Source organism: Rhinichthys klamathensis, unplaced genomic scaffold (assembly GCF_029890125.1).
Source record: "Rhinichthys klamathensis goyatoka isolate OS25496 unplaced genomic scaffold, OSU_Roscu_1.1 h1tg000365l_1, whole genome shotgun sequence".
Lineage (NCBI taxonomy): Eukaryota > Metazoa > Chordata > Actinopteri > Cypriniformes > Leuciscidae > Rhinichthys > Rhinichthys klamathensis.
The window spans coordinates 141,492-154,631 of NW_026606874.1; positions in this window are offsets into that span (position 1 = coordinate 141,492).

The following is a 13,140-nucleotide window of genomic DNA, read 5'->3' on the forward strand; positions in this document are numbered from 1 at the left end:
ACAAAGGACAACACCAGAAGCCTGTTGCATGAAGCTAGTTAAACATTCTCAGAGTTTTAGAGTAGGTTTTAGTTAATTGATAAATAAAATCTATTGATGAGATTATTTTTGAAAGCATCTTCACTTTACAGCATTTTTACACAAGTGCCTAAAACTTTTCACAGTAGATTTACAGGTAGGTTTCTTCAAGCGTCTTGGAGACGTTGCCGCAGTTTTTCTGGATTTAGTTTGTATCAGGTTTTTCTGTTTCTTCATGTAACCCCATAAGATATAACATAAATGAAATCGGGAGATCAGACCACCAATGCTAATATGTTGTCTTTTTTTATACTGTTACAGCGTATGTTGAATGTTGAGTTGATGAGTCCCATTGACTTCCATAGTATGAATTTTTTTTTTTACTGTGGAAGTATATGGAAGCCTCATGCCCATCAAATGTTTGGTTACCGACATTCTTCAAAATATCTTCTTTTGTGTTCAGCAGAAGAAAGAAATTCATACAGGTTTGGAACAACTTGAGGGTAAGACAATGATGACATCATTTTCATCTGAATTTTCAGCTTCAGAACCCTGTGAATAGAAAAGAGGGGGGTGATAACCAAGGCAACACATACAGTAAACTGAAAAGGCCCAGTCAAAGACAAACACAAGGAGTTGTGAGAGTATTCAGCCTACATCAGCTGCTGACTCCAGGTAGAGGGGTTAACCCTCTGGGGTCTGAGGTGTTTTTGGGGCCCTTGAGATGTTTTGACATGCCCTGACATTTGTGCTTATTTCAGCTACTTAAATCATACCATTTGCCAACATATAAATTTGCTGTATTCAGCACAAACTCTGCTACAATAATATGTGAGCAAAATGGATGTACATGTTTGCATTTTATAGAAAAAAAATATTATGCGTGGTTAGTACGTTTTGGGAAAAAAAATGTCACCGCAATAAGGCCATTTAACACATACTGAATAGTTTTCCACAAGACTTTTGAGTTACTATTCTTGTAGGCTAGAATTTTTACTTCAAAATGAAGTGAAAATCATTCTGACCACTCTTTCACAAACAACAATATAACTATTTAAAATTTGTTACGTCAGTTTGTGGTCAGCACTGCTGTATGCGTGGGAGTGTGAATGGCCATGAATATTAATGTGATTTACACCTGGGTGTGAAGACTAAAGACACTCCCCCAATGGCCCATCAAGGTGCTGTGAGGCAGCCTGAACTAAGAATGATTCACTGATGAATAAAAAGTTAAAAAGAACAGCATTTATTCAAAATAGAAATCTTTCCTAAGAACGTAAAGACTTAAAGTCATTCCTATCACTTAACACATCCTTTCAAAAAAAACAATCATAAAAAGACCAAACTTGTTTTGTTTTTTTATAAAAAAAAATGTATTCAAAGAATCCTAAAAAAAACTATTACAGGTTAAAAAAAATTAAGCAGCACAACTGTTTCCAACATTGATTTAAAAAAAAATCATATCAGAATGATTTCTGAAGGCTGATGGTTAGTTAGGTAAGTTAGCGGTACATCTCACTGATGCTGACATCTGTCCATTTATATTTGCAGCCTTTTGCAGTTGCCTTGGCAGCCTGGGTAATAGACTAACCAAAACTGAACATTTATATATAAAAAATATATTGTATTTAGACAGTATCACATATTTGCATAGGCGTCGATTTCGGTGGGGGCGGTGGCGTCCCCACCAGATTTCGTCATGAGTCATTTTGTACCCACCACTTTTGGAAACATTGAGGCACGGATGTACCTAATACAAATAAAACATCTCCAGTTAACTAGCAGAGCATTCATTTAGTCCGCTCTTAAATAAGAGATCTAGCGCTAAAATGTTTTGTTTTTGAACTCAAGCTAAGCGCTCGTGTCCGCTGCTATCAGTGTCATGGATACAGTGTTCTCTTGTGGCGGCGCGCGCACAGTCTTCACTCGGACGCGCTCTTCAATCTATCGCCGTTGCGGCGGACACTATTCATTCCGGTGAAATCACAAAATAAAATGCACACAACTGCTTGATATAGACTGTAACCACTGATGAACATATTCGGTTTTGATGAGGGAAAAAAAACTATACCGAGGGCGGATTATAGAACCCGTAACCTCTGACACGCTTGGCAAAAGATCTGCCACTAGACCACTGAAGTACTCAATCAAAACTTGCGGATCGATATATTTCACTAAATCATTATAACCTAAGCAGTTATTCAAAAAGTTTACACGAGCGTATAGGTGTCAAAACTAGGCAAAATATAGTCTGAAAATTCATTTGAGCTCTATGATCAGAAAAGGAATTATATACCGTAAAACTTCTAATAGTAGCCCGGGCTTTTATTTTCCCAAATCGTCGAACTGCACCGGCTTGTATTTGAGACAGGCGTCTATATGAGACGGGCCTTTATAATTTAGCGTTGAGATGTTGTTCATTGAGTGTCGGCCTAGAGTCTCTAATCTCTAAAAATCTCCAAATGCTCCACGTGAAACTGCGGTCTTCCGACCTTTACTATCGCGTCAATTGATTTTGATTAATATGCGCGAGGGAGAGAGAGCAAGACAGCGCTCGTGTTGTTTGAAGACGTGAGAGTGTGCGCGCGCGGTCGGGGCGCTCTCTCTCTCTCTCTCTCTCTCTGCTTGTTATGCGCCCTGTCAGGCGCAACAGTCATTCTATTCTACATCACTCACCGATCAAAAAAGGCTTTGGAGGGACAAAAATGTGCTTTGGCGGCCGCCAAAAAGCGGACGATCTGACGGTTTTAGAAGATTAAATACAACCCGAAACAAAAAAACAGACCCGGCCTCTATTTGAGACCGGCCTTTATTTACCCAAACCTGCAGCCACACCAGGCGTGTAAAAGAGACAGGCGTCTATTTGGGACTCGGCTATTATTTGAAGTTTTTCAATTCCTCTGAGGAAAAGGTGAATTTTTCCCCGCTGTAAATAATCCTCTGAAGGAGTAGCGTGCTGCCATCCTCAAAACGCGATGAACTATCAGTGATTCTGATGAAGAAAGTTACTTCGTGTTGTTATGGCATTGATCGGGGGGCGTGCCGCGTGTGCGATGCATAGATCGCCTATTTACCATGTGAAAAGCTCTGGGGGCGTGGCGGCCTCAGCTAATTAAAGATAATGAAGGGAGAACGAAAAAACTGTACCTCTCCTTGGTTTCAAACGGATTACATAAACTGGAAATATATTTTTAATTAGAAGAGAATGCTTCATAAAGATACATCTCTCGTATCTCTGTGACAAGTATTGACTGAGTTACAGTTAATTTTTCGGACGCGTTTCAGAATGGACTTTACTGACAGAGAGAAGGCAAAATGCGCATCATGTTTATTTTTCTTTATTTGACGAAAAGCACAACACTTTGTTTTTATTGTGAGTATCCACAAAAAAATAGACACTTAATAGGATCGATTGATGTATAACACTTATATGTACGATCAAAAGTATTTTGAGTCTCTTTTGCACTGATAAGGAAAAAAGCGAGCAGATCACGCCGGCGTGATTGCCGACCCCAGAGGGTTAAGGGAAGCCAGACATTGATGATGATGATGATGATGATGATGATATTGCCTTTATTCGTCTCACAAGTGATAAATTTCAAGGAAAAATACAGCATAACATGAGGAGAGGTGAGAAAAAAAAAGGCAACCCCCAGACTATGCTCCTCTAGGAGTACAGTGTGGGGACAGGAAAAAAACACCTCAGCAACATTAGCACACAATCAGTACACTTTACATGAACAAGACTTGCAACAGGGGTGACGGGTGAGGGGTGAGGGGTGGGAGGTAGGGGATGGAGGTAACCCAGCACAGGCAAGCAGCCATCCGGTCCTGCAGCCATTTCAGGCGCTGGTCACAGACCCGCCTGTCAGACTGGGGGTACAAAGCGACGAAGGCGAGGGATGGGGTATGGGACGAGTGATTGCATATCTGTATATATGTGTAAGAGTTCATGTATGTGTAGGCCTGGAGAGTCGCTATGCCTGGCATCCTAATCTAAGTGCCTCAGTCCGCAGGATTGTCATAGCGATACACAGCGAGTTGCCAGACAGACAGAGTCAACAATCACCAGGTGTCTGGGGAGTCGGGGAAGGAAGCAAGAGCGGCTCACTGCAGTGCTCTTCCGGGGGAGTTGTTGATCCAACAGCGGCCTTGGCCAAGGCCAGTGCTGGTTGAGGGCGGCCGAAACAGATAAGATTGGGATTGTTTGGTCTTGGGGCGAGTAGCCACATTCCAATTTACACGGCTATTCTCATGGTCCATTTTGGTCTCCTAAACGATCCATTTGCCTTTGCAAAGCTGTGAGCTTCTCCATGATGTTATCCATATTCTGGTTCATAGACACAGTCTCAGTGCTGACAGCTCTGCCCACCGCTTCAATCATGACGGGCAGCCTATTGAGGGTTTGGACAGCTGTCACCGTCTTCTTAATTCCTCGATAAACCAGGGCAATGCCTAATCCAATCAGCAGAAGACCTGTTATCATGGTTCCGAATAGGTAGATATCTTCAACGTCCTCCACGGAAAGAGCCGCCAGACACACGACCCGCCACCTCTCCCATGCGTCCATCGTGTAGCCAGCTGCGAACGGTCCGGCGGGGCAGTCAGGTTCCCCCGAACCCAAGCTTCTCGTCGAGAAGATGGTGTCAATTGCGTTGAGAGACCAGTTGATCAAATCCATAATTTCTTAGTTTGGAGAGCAGTGCTGAGAGAGTCTCTCAAAGTACAAGACAGGAGACCAGACGTGATGAGAGGAGCAAAGCAGGGGAGGTAAGGGGAGGGAGAGGGAGAGAAAATGCGACCTCCTCCGTTGAGAGCAAGAGAAGAGGAGGTTGGAGCATCTGCTCAAAATCCTGGTTCGCCTGCTCTGCCTGGCTATTGAATTTTGGAACCTCAACGACACACGGCGGTGGCCCAATCTGCTGGCAGAATTCCTCCAAGAAATGTCTAAAACCTCATTATCTGGAAGACCATACAGCTCGCCTCAAGAACAAAGAGCAGACTTCCATTAGGGCTTGCCTGAGGTGAAGTATAATCAGGATGGGGAAGGTAAACTAAACAGATAAAATGCATGCAGATTAAATAAAAACAAATAAATACAAAATTTATTTCCTTATTGATGTTGTGGAGTTAATATTGTCCAAGTTAATATTGTCCATTAAGGGGTAAAACTGAGGCCTTTGATCATATGGGTGATCATATGGATCATAAGGTGTGTGTGCAATCAGGAAGGACCCACAGTTGGCACAAATTTTGAAAACAAAAAATGCCACCCACACAGCAAACTCATTGCTGTAATGAGGAACATTGTGACTGATGGAATAGTGAAGGAAATTAGTTATTTGTGGTTTACGGTGAAAGTAGACTGAACCAGAGACTAGAACTGAAATGATTTCCATTGTATTTTGCTACTTCGATAAAAAATATTGAAATTGCATAAGGCCTGTGTTACAGTGAAGTGAGGGGAAGATTAAGAGAGAGTTGAAACTGGAATCTTTTGCAGCAGTTGATTAAAAAAAAAAACGTATATATATATATATATAAATGACAGGACCAGGGTATGCAACTTTGAAAATATCCTTGTGCTGAATTTTGGTCAGTAGCTTTAAAGGTAAAGGGTCATAGAAGTCTTTGTACTGGAGACTGAAATCCTTGTCCACTTTGAAATAATAATAATAATAAGGATTTTGATTAGTTCTTCTTGCGCTGTTGTGCACATTGGGCAACAAATGCTCTCCAGTGGGCAGGCACAGGATATGTCCAGTGACCGTTTCTTTCAGCTTTCTGTCTTGTTGCAGGATTTTGTTACAGCTTCTCGTTCAAGGCTTGTGGTCACGTGTTGCAGACCAGGATCGGTTTCTGACAGTAACGCAATGTCATCTGCAAATTCAAGGTCTGTAAACTGGTATTTGTTCTTCCACAGGATACCAATGCGTGGGCATGGCATCGTTCTCATCATGACAATGTCCATGGCTAGCAGGAACTGAAATGGAGATAGCAGCCTTCCTGCACACTGGTGATGATGTGAAAATCTATGAACCCCTTTTCTATCTTGACGCAGCAGCTGGAATTGAGGTACAGGTTCAGGAAGATACTGATGTTCTGCAGGGAGTCTCCATAGGATCTCGTAATTTCCCTGAGAGAGTCCCTATGGAAACTATTGAAGGCCTTCTAAAAGTCTGTTAAGATGATGACCAGTGGCGCCAAATGAAAATTTGGTCACTGCAAGATTGTCCCATATGGAACCCAACTTGCACTTCTTGTAGCACTTTGTCCACTTTGCAGACGTTGCAGTAGGATGATGCTGCAGACCGTCTAAGACTGAGAGCATCATGATGCCTCGCCAATTTTTGCAATCAGCCAATTTATCACTCTCTTTGGTAGTTTAATAAACAAACCTTTTCTCCTGTTCCTGGGGACACATTAAGCTTGTCAGCGCTCATTGAACAGTTTAATTAGCATGGCCACTCGCTGTCGCTGCCTTGCATCAGCAGTTTGGCATCCAGCCCTTGAGCCTTGCTGCTCTTCAAGGCCTGTATCACTTTCCTTGCTTCATTGGCCAGGATGTTAATCAAATCTATGAACCCGTATTCTCCATTGCATACACACCATGTTCATTAGATCAGTCTTTCCCAATTCTGTTCCTAGAAGTATACCAAGAGTACATATTTTGGATGCCACCCTAATTTGATCCATCCATTTCAGTTCTCAGGTATGTTTGAATAAAAAGAGTTTATCAACAGTACAAAAATATATACTGCCTCTAGGAACAGAGTTGGGAAACGTCTCAGGTTACGACTGTAACCCTAGTTCCCTAAGAAAGGGAACGAGACGATGCGTCGATGACCTTTGGGAATGCCCCTGCGTGATTGCGTCTGAAGCACTTATGTCAACTAATGCAACGGTGAGAGTGAGCGTCACGGGCGGGTGGCGTCACGACCAGGAAAGGATAAAAGCACATCCAGTTTAGAACCGCGCTAGCTTCGAAAAAGGCCGAAGCAAGTCGATCACAGGGATGTAGGAAGTATGGCAAAGTGACGCATCATCTCGTTCCCTTTCTCAGGGAACTAGGGTTACAGTCGTAACCTGAGATGTTCCCTTTCGAGAGAACTCGCGATGCGTCGATGGCGCTTTGGGAACGAGAATGCCCAACACGCCATACGAACAAGAGCCTGTCTGTGTGAATACTGAGAGCACAACTAAGACAAGAGCACCTGTGAACCTGGCGTAGCGCCTAGGTCGAAGTTGTAAAACCTTACGAATGTGAGTGGAGAGGACCAGCCCGCCGCATACCACATCCTACAGGGATAACTACTTATATAATAAGGCTTCTAAGCCGCCATACTCCTATCCTGGTCTAAGCACCACGGAGGAAACGACCAAAGGTCCCCCCCCCCCCCCCCCTCGGGGAAATACCACCAAAAGGGACATGGTAGGCACTAAGGCCGCCACGTACACCTTCAGTGTGGAAGGGGATAACCCTGCGGAAAAACGAACCCGCAGTAACTCCAGCACTGTACCAATCGGGCTGTAAACTGGCCCCCACTGTCCAAGATCCGCAATATGAAGTGAAAACCCATAACTTAATACATACATTTTCCTCGTGGAGGGAGCTCTGGAGAGAAGTATGGTCTCCACAACCTCAGTTGAGAGACCAAAGTCAATGAGTTGGGCCCCCTCAGAGGCCAAACCCACAGGTTCCATATCTCTGGGCTGGTGTGAAGGGTCACCCCTTCCACTTGAGACCGAAGGTCCCTCCTGACTGGAATCTCTGAGGGAGAGCCGTCGAGGAGAGACTCCAGCTCGGCCAGTACGGTTCTACTAGTAGTAGACTTATCCGGCGGCGGACCTCCTCCAGAACTCCTGGGAGCAGAGTAATCGGTTAAAGACGTACAGACGTAGCCTCGGGCCATGTCTATACCACAACGTCCAGCCCCAAGGGAGCTGGGTGTGTGAGAGAGAACCAAAGTGGACCGTGCGTTGTATCCTGAGACGCGAACCGTTCCACTTGTGCCTGGCCATAAAACCCCCAAATGTGCTCCACCACCTCAGTGTGGAGCCTCCATTCCCCGGGCCTCAGCCCCTGCCTCAACAGGATGTCTGCTCCTACATTCTGATGCCCGGAAAATAAACTGCTCTCAAGGAGAGCAGCTTCCCTAGGGACCACAAGAGAATCTGGTGCACCAGTATGAAAGAGGACGTGAACACAGATCCCCTTGATGATATAGGAGACCACCGATGTGTTGTCTGACCGGACAAGCACATGATGACCCCTCAGGTCTGGGAGGAAATGTCTCAACGGATTGAAGACGGCCATCATCTCCAGGCAATGTATGTGCCAAGAGAGATGATGACTCCTCTAGTCTTTTAGATCTATCGTGACAAACCAGTCCTCGGATCTGATTTGAGTCACAATCTGTTTGAATGTCAGCGTTTTGAACTTGAATTTCTAGACTGCACGATTCAACTGAGATCTAATAAAGGACGCAACCCCCTATCCTTTTTCGGAACAATGAAGTAACGGCTGTAAAAACCCGATTCTCTGTCGGGTGAATACACCTGCTCTGTAGCTTCTTCAGCTAACAGAGTCTTTACTTCTTGCTCCATTACCAGAGCCTGCTCGGGATGCACTAACATGAGCAACACCCCGTTGTAGCGTGGCTGACGAGAACCAAACTGGATTCTGTAGCCTTACTCTATGTGCAGGACACACTGAGATATATTTGGCAGATTTTTTCCATTCTGTCAGATAATCTACTAAGGGTACCAGTCTCTCGAAACTGGCCTCTGGTGTAACTGAAACAGTCACTTCGGTAACCTGAAGCATACTGGCAGGAAACAACCAAACTGACTGTTTTTGAACCCCTCTCAGAGGGTGCGAGTTTGACACAGCGTCGTGGTGACACTGAGCCATGTGCTCGATGGAGACCACTGTGCCCCGAGGCACCAAGGGTGGCGGGGTTGGCAGAACGGCCTCCTGAGGGCACCGTATACTGAGGTGTACACACTGCTCCACACCGGTCAGGGCTGCCCTCAGAGGTCTGACACCAGTGGCGTCAGGACCTTGGCCGAAGCCTTTTTCACAGAAACAACGGTCCTCAGATCCATCTTCTGTTTCAAAGGCTTCTGTTGAGAATGCCATCCAGGTCCCCAATCAATCTGAGAGGGAGCACAGGAAACGACACTCTATCCTGTACAAGGAGTTTGTTAATCTCAAATGATAACATAACCAGAGCCTGCTCAGGGTCCACTATGTAGGGAGGCCCTCTAGAAATATGGGTGGATGAGAACCGAACTGAATTCTGTAACCCTTTTCTATAGTGAGCAGGCCCCAACGAGATATATTTGGCAGTACTAAGTGGACCAGTCTCTCGAGACTGGCCTCTGGTACTGGTGGAACAGCCACTTCGGTGCGCTGAAGCGGCGAACCGGCAGGGAACAGCCGAACTGACTGCTTTACTACCCTCCTCGGAGGATTGTTTGGGGACGCTGACACCTCGGTACCCTGAAATGGCGAACGGGCAGGGAAAACCAAACTGGCCCTCCTCAGAGAGTCGCCCCCCAGAGGGTGCTGCCTCAGCAAAGCGAGATCCGAGCCAAATAATCTTTATTGGCTTTCTTCCCTCGAGACGAAAGCCAACAAGAGCAGAGCTATAACTCTCGATAGTGCATATGTTACACGTCGGGAATTTATGAATGAACACTGTCAGGCCCATTTTACTAGAGCTGACCGTGCATGCTCCACTCCCAAACAAACAACACATGAATCGCTTGTGTCCCCACTTGTAATGAAGCGAGGGCAGGGACGACCACACGATCCAAAGCTGTTTGCTCGCCATACTCCTGTCTAATATATAATATATATGCTTGAGCACAAACAATAAATAGACAAAGACAGATTCACATAGAGCACTTGCTGAAGGCACAGAAGCTAGCCCGGTTCTAAACCGGATGTGCTTTTATCCTTTCCTGGTCGTGACGTCACCCGCCCGTGACGCTCACTCTCGCCGTTGGACTAGTTGACATAAGTGCTTCAGACGCAATCACGCAGGGGCGTTCCCAAAGCGTCATCGATGCATCGCGAGTTCCTTCGAAAGGTAACACTGAATTAGATCACACTGCCCACATGCATCTACATGCTCTGGTGACACAGTCCTTCTCTTCCCGTAAAGTAGCCCAGATAGGTTGCCATGGCCCCATGAATTCCCAGGGTCGAATACCTTGGGCCAAAGCGGGCCAGCTCGGGCTAGAGGCGTGCTCAAGGTAAAAGGCGGAGTTTATCAGTGTTATGGAACGTTATGATCTGAAGCAAGATGCACATTTCACTTTTTTATATCGCTGCTCGAAATGGAGAATCGCCTGTACTGGTCTGTCGAAGATACCAAAGCTCTTCTGAGCATTTGGGCAGAAGAAAGGGTACAACGTCAATTTGACGGCGTGTGAAGAAATGAGGACGTTATAAAATACATCGATGCTGAACTTTCTAAGCTAAGCATTCAGCGAGCAACGCTTCAAGTTCAGGAAAAAAAATGTAAAAGTTGCGGGCGCAGTATTGTACAAGGCGATTAAAACGCACAATGAACAAAGCGGAGCTCAGAGAAGGGATTTTCCATGGATCGGCTTGATGGACCCTCTGTTAGTGGCGACTCGCGAGACAATCGGGACACTATTGCAGCCACGGTCGGTGAGTTAATATACATGCTATCTTCCTAACTTAAAAAATAAATAAATTCATAATACCCGCTGAAATGGGTTGGGTTGTATGACGTTTGATCCAGAAAGGCGTGTTAGGGGCGGGGTTTAGGGCAGCGCTGCGGGGCTACTGGCCCGGCAGTGGAAACGCAAGCCCGGTGCTTGAGGCCCGATGCCACTGGCTCGGCTCGGCTCGGCTCGCTGTTAGCCCTGGCCCGGCCCCAGCCCGGCAGTGGAAACGCGGCTAGTGGCTTGAGACGGAGCCACAAGATCCTCTCGCTCAGGCAAGGCTGGTGGTTGCATGACCTAAGGCTTCACATCACAGCAAGGTGTTCCCGGGGAAGACGATGGGCTGCAGGCATCCAGCAGAGGCGGGGCTGAAGGACTGGCTGAGATTTGCGGTGAAGGTGACAGAGGTAAGCTTGCTCACACCCCTGGTCAGACTCACTCTGGGGCTCCGGCTCCGGAGCGATGGTCGGCACTGTCCCTTCCTCTGGCTCACTCATTGCGGTGGGCAGCCGCTTTCCGTCTGTGGGGGGCTCTAGCGAATTCTCCGCTGTCGAGGGTGGTATGGCTGGGCTCTGGGTCTGGCTGTGTCCTGGATCAGGGAGAGACGTTCTCTAGACCTGATTATGGCCTCCATCCAGTCAAGTCCTGAGGTGTCTGGGAAGTCTACAGGGTGAGGTAGTTGGCCCCGATCCAGAACAACGATTTGAGGGTCTCGTCATCACCGTAGGGGAAGGTGACGGCAAGACAGCAGAATTGTTCTGTATACAATTTTTTTAAAAATCAACAGCCTTTTGGGCAATCACATTTTGCTGCATTATCCATTTCTTGTTCCGGTCTTCTGCTACACAGTGTTCCACAGACAGAAGAAGATTACAATGATGAGTTTAACACAAAGTGTGATAAAAAAAAAATCCATAAGTCCAAATAATACAAGAGCGGTAGCAAACACTTCAGCGTAAGTGTGACCGGACAAATGAGAACACAGCAACTTAAATGTAGACAAACGAGGGTAAATAATGACACAGCTGAACTAAGAGAACTAATCATATCAGTAACCATGACAACAAAAGAGAAGCAGGAAAATCAAAGTAACACAGAAACTAGAGAATACAAACTAAAAGTCCACGATAACAACACTGACTGAACATAATTGTGACACTGCACTTGCCATTATTTTTAATCGACGAAGACCCTAGGAAGGCCCCTTATACTTGGGAGTAGCCAGGTATGAGATGTTTCTGGGTGTTTATCCCTCCTATCTTCTTCGAGGTCTTGATAAATTGTGGCAATGCTTTGTTGTTTAGAATCCATTTTCCAATAATTATTTTGTCTTTTATGATTGTAATAAAGAACTCTGTCTCGTCTTCTGTCCAAACATACCGCGCCATCGTTAAAGAATAATCAACTTTTACGTAGGCCAGGTAACCTGTAGGCTAAATGCGAAAAAACTGTTTCCATTGCACTTTTGCGAAATATTCCTTTTTCGTATTGCCTGAAAAATCACCTCATGCGAGAGTAAATACTTTTTTTTTTTGTGATAAATGGAAGTTTTTGTGAAATTGTCGTGTTTCCATTGAACGTATTTTAAATTTGCAGTTTCACTTTGCGCAATTTGGAGGGTAATGGAAACACAGCTACTGTTCATTCTCGCCTGAGTATGAGTATAAATTCATTAAATTTTTAATAAAAATCTCATATTTACTGATTTAATTACACCTGACCCTGTGTATTTATAGCCTTGGTTTGGATTAATTCATGGTTCGTTCTCCTCTATGCTTGGTTGTTCTGTTTCTGTGGTTTCGTGGGTGATATTCGTGAGTGTTTTGGTTCCTTTGAGTTTGTTATAAAGAAGAAGTGCTGCATTTAAATCCAACCTTCTTTTTTTTTTCTTTTGCAACCCATTGTGACAGAAGTAAAAAAATACTTTTATTTTCTCATAATACACATTGTTTAATGATTCTCAAACGACTTGTCGGATGAATCAGTCTCTCTAAATCCCTCCTTTCCCAGAATCTGCTCTGCTCTGAATGGCCAGATGGCCCAGTCTGTTGTGATTGTCTACCGCGTACAGCGCCTGTCGGAAGCTACACACATTACACTGTAAAAAAAATCCCGTTGTTTTTACGGAAAAAAACTGGCAGCTGTGGTTACCAGAAATATACCGTCAAAAATACGGCATCAACGTTTTTGGTTTTACAGACATAACTTCAAATTTACAGTAATAAACCGTAATTCATTAGCTGAAATAATGATAATTTTTCAACCTTTTGTAGTATTAATATCTGTTTTGTACCATTACAATACACTGACAACCAACAACCATCACAACAGTGATGAGAGTCACATGATGAATCAAAGCTCATCACAAGCAGATCTTCCACAAGAATGTTAATACTATTATATTGAAGCTGCACAGTGTTA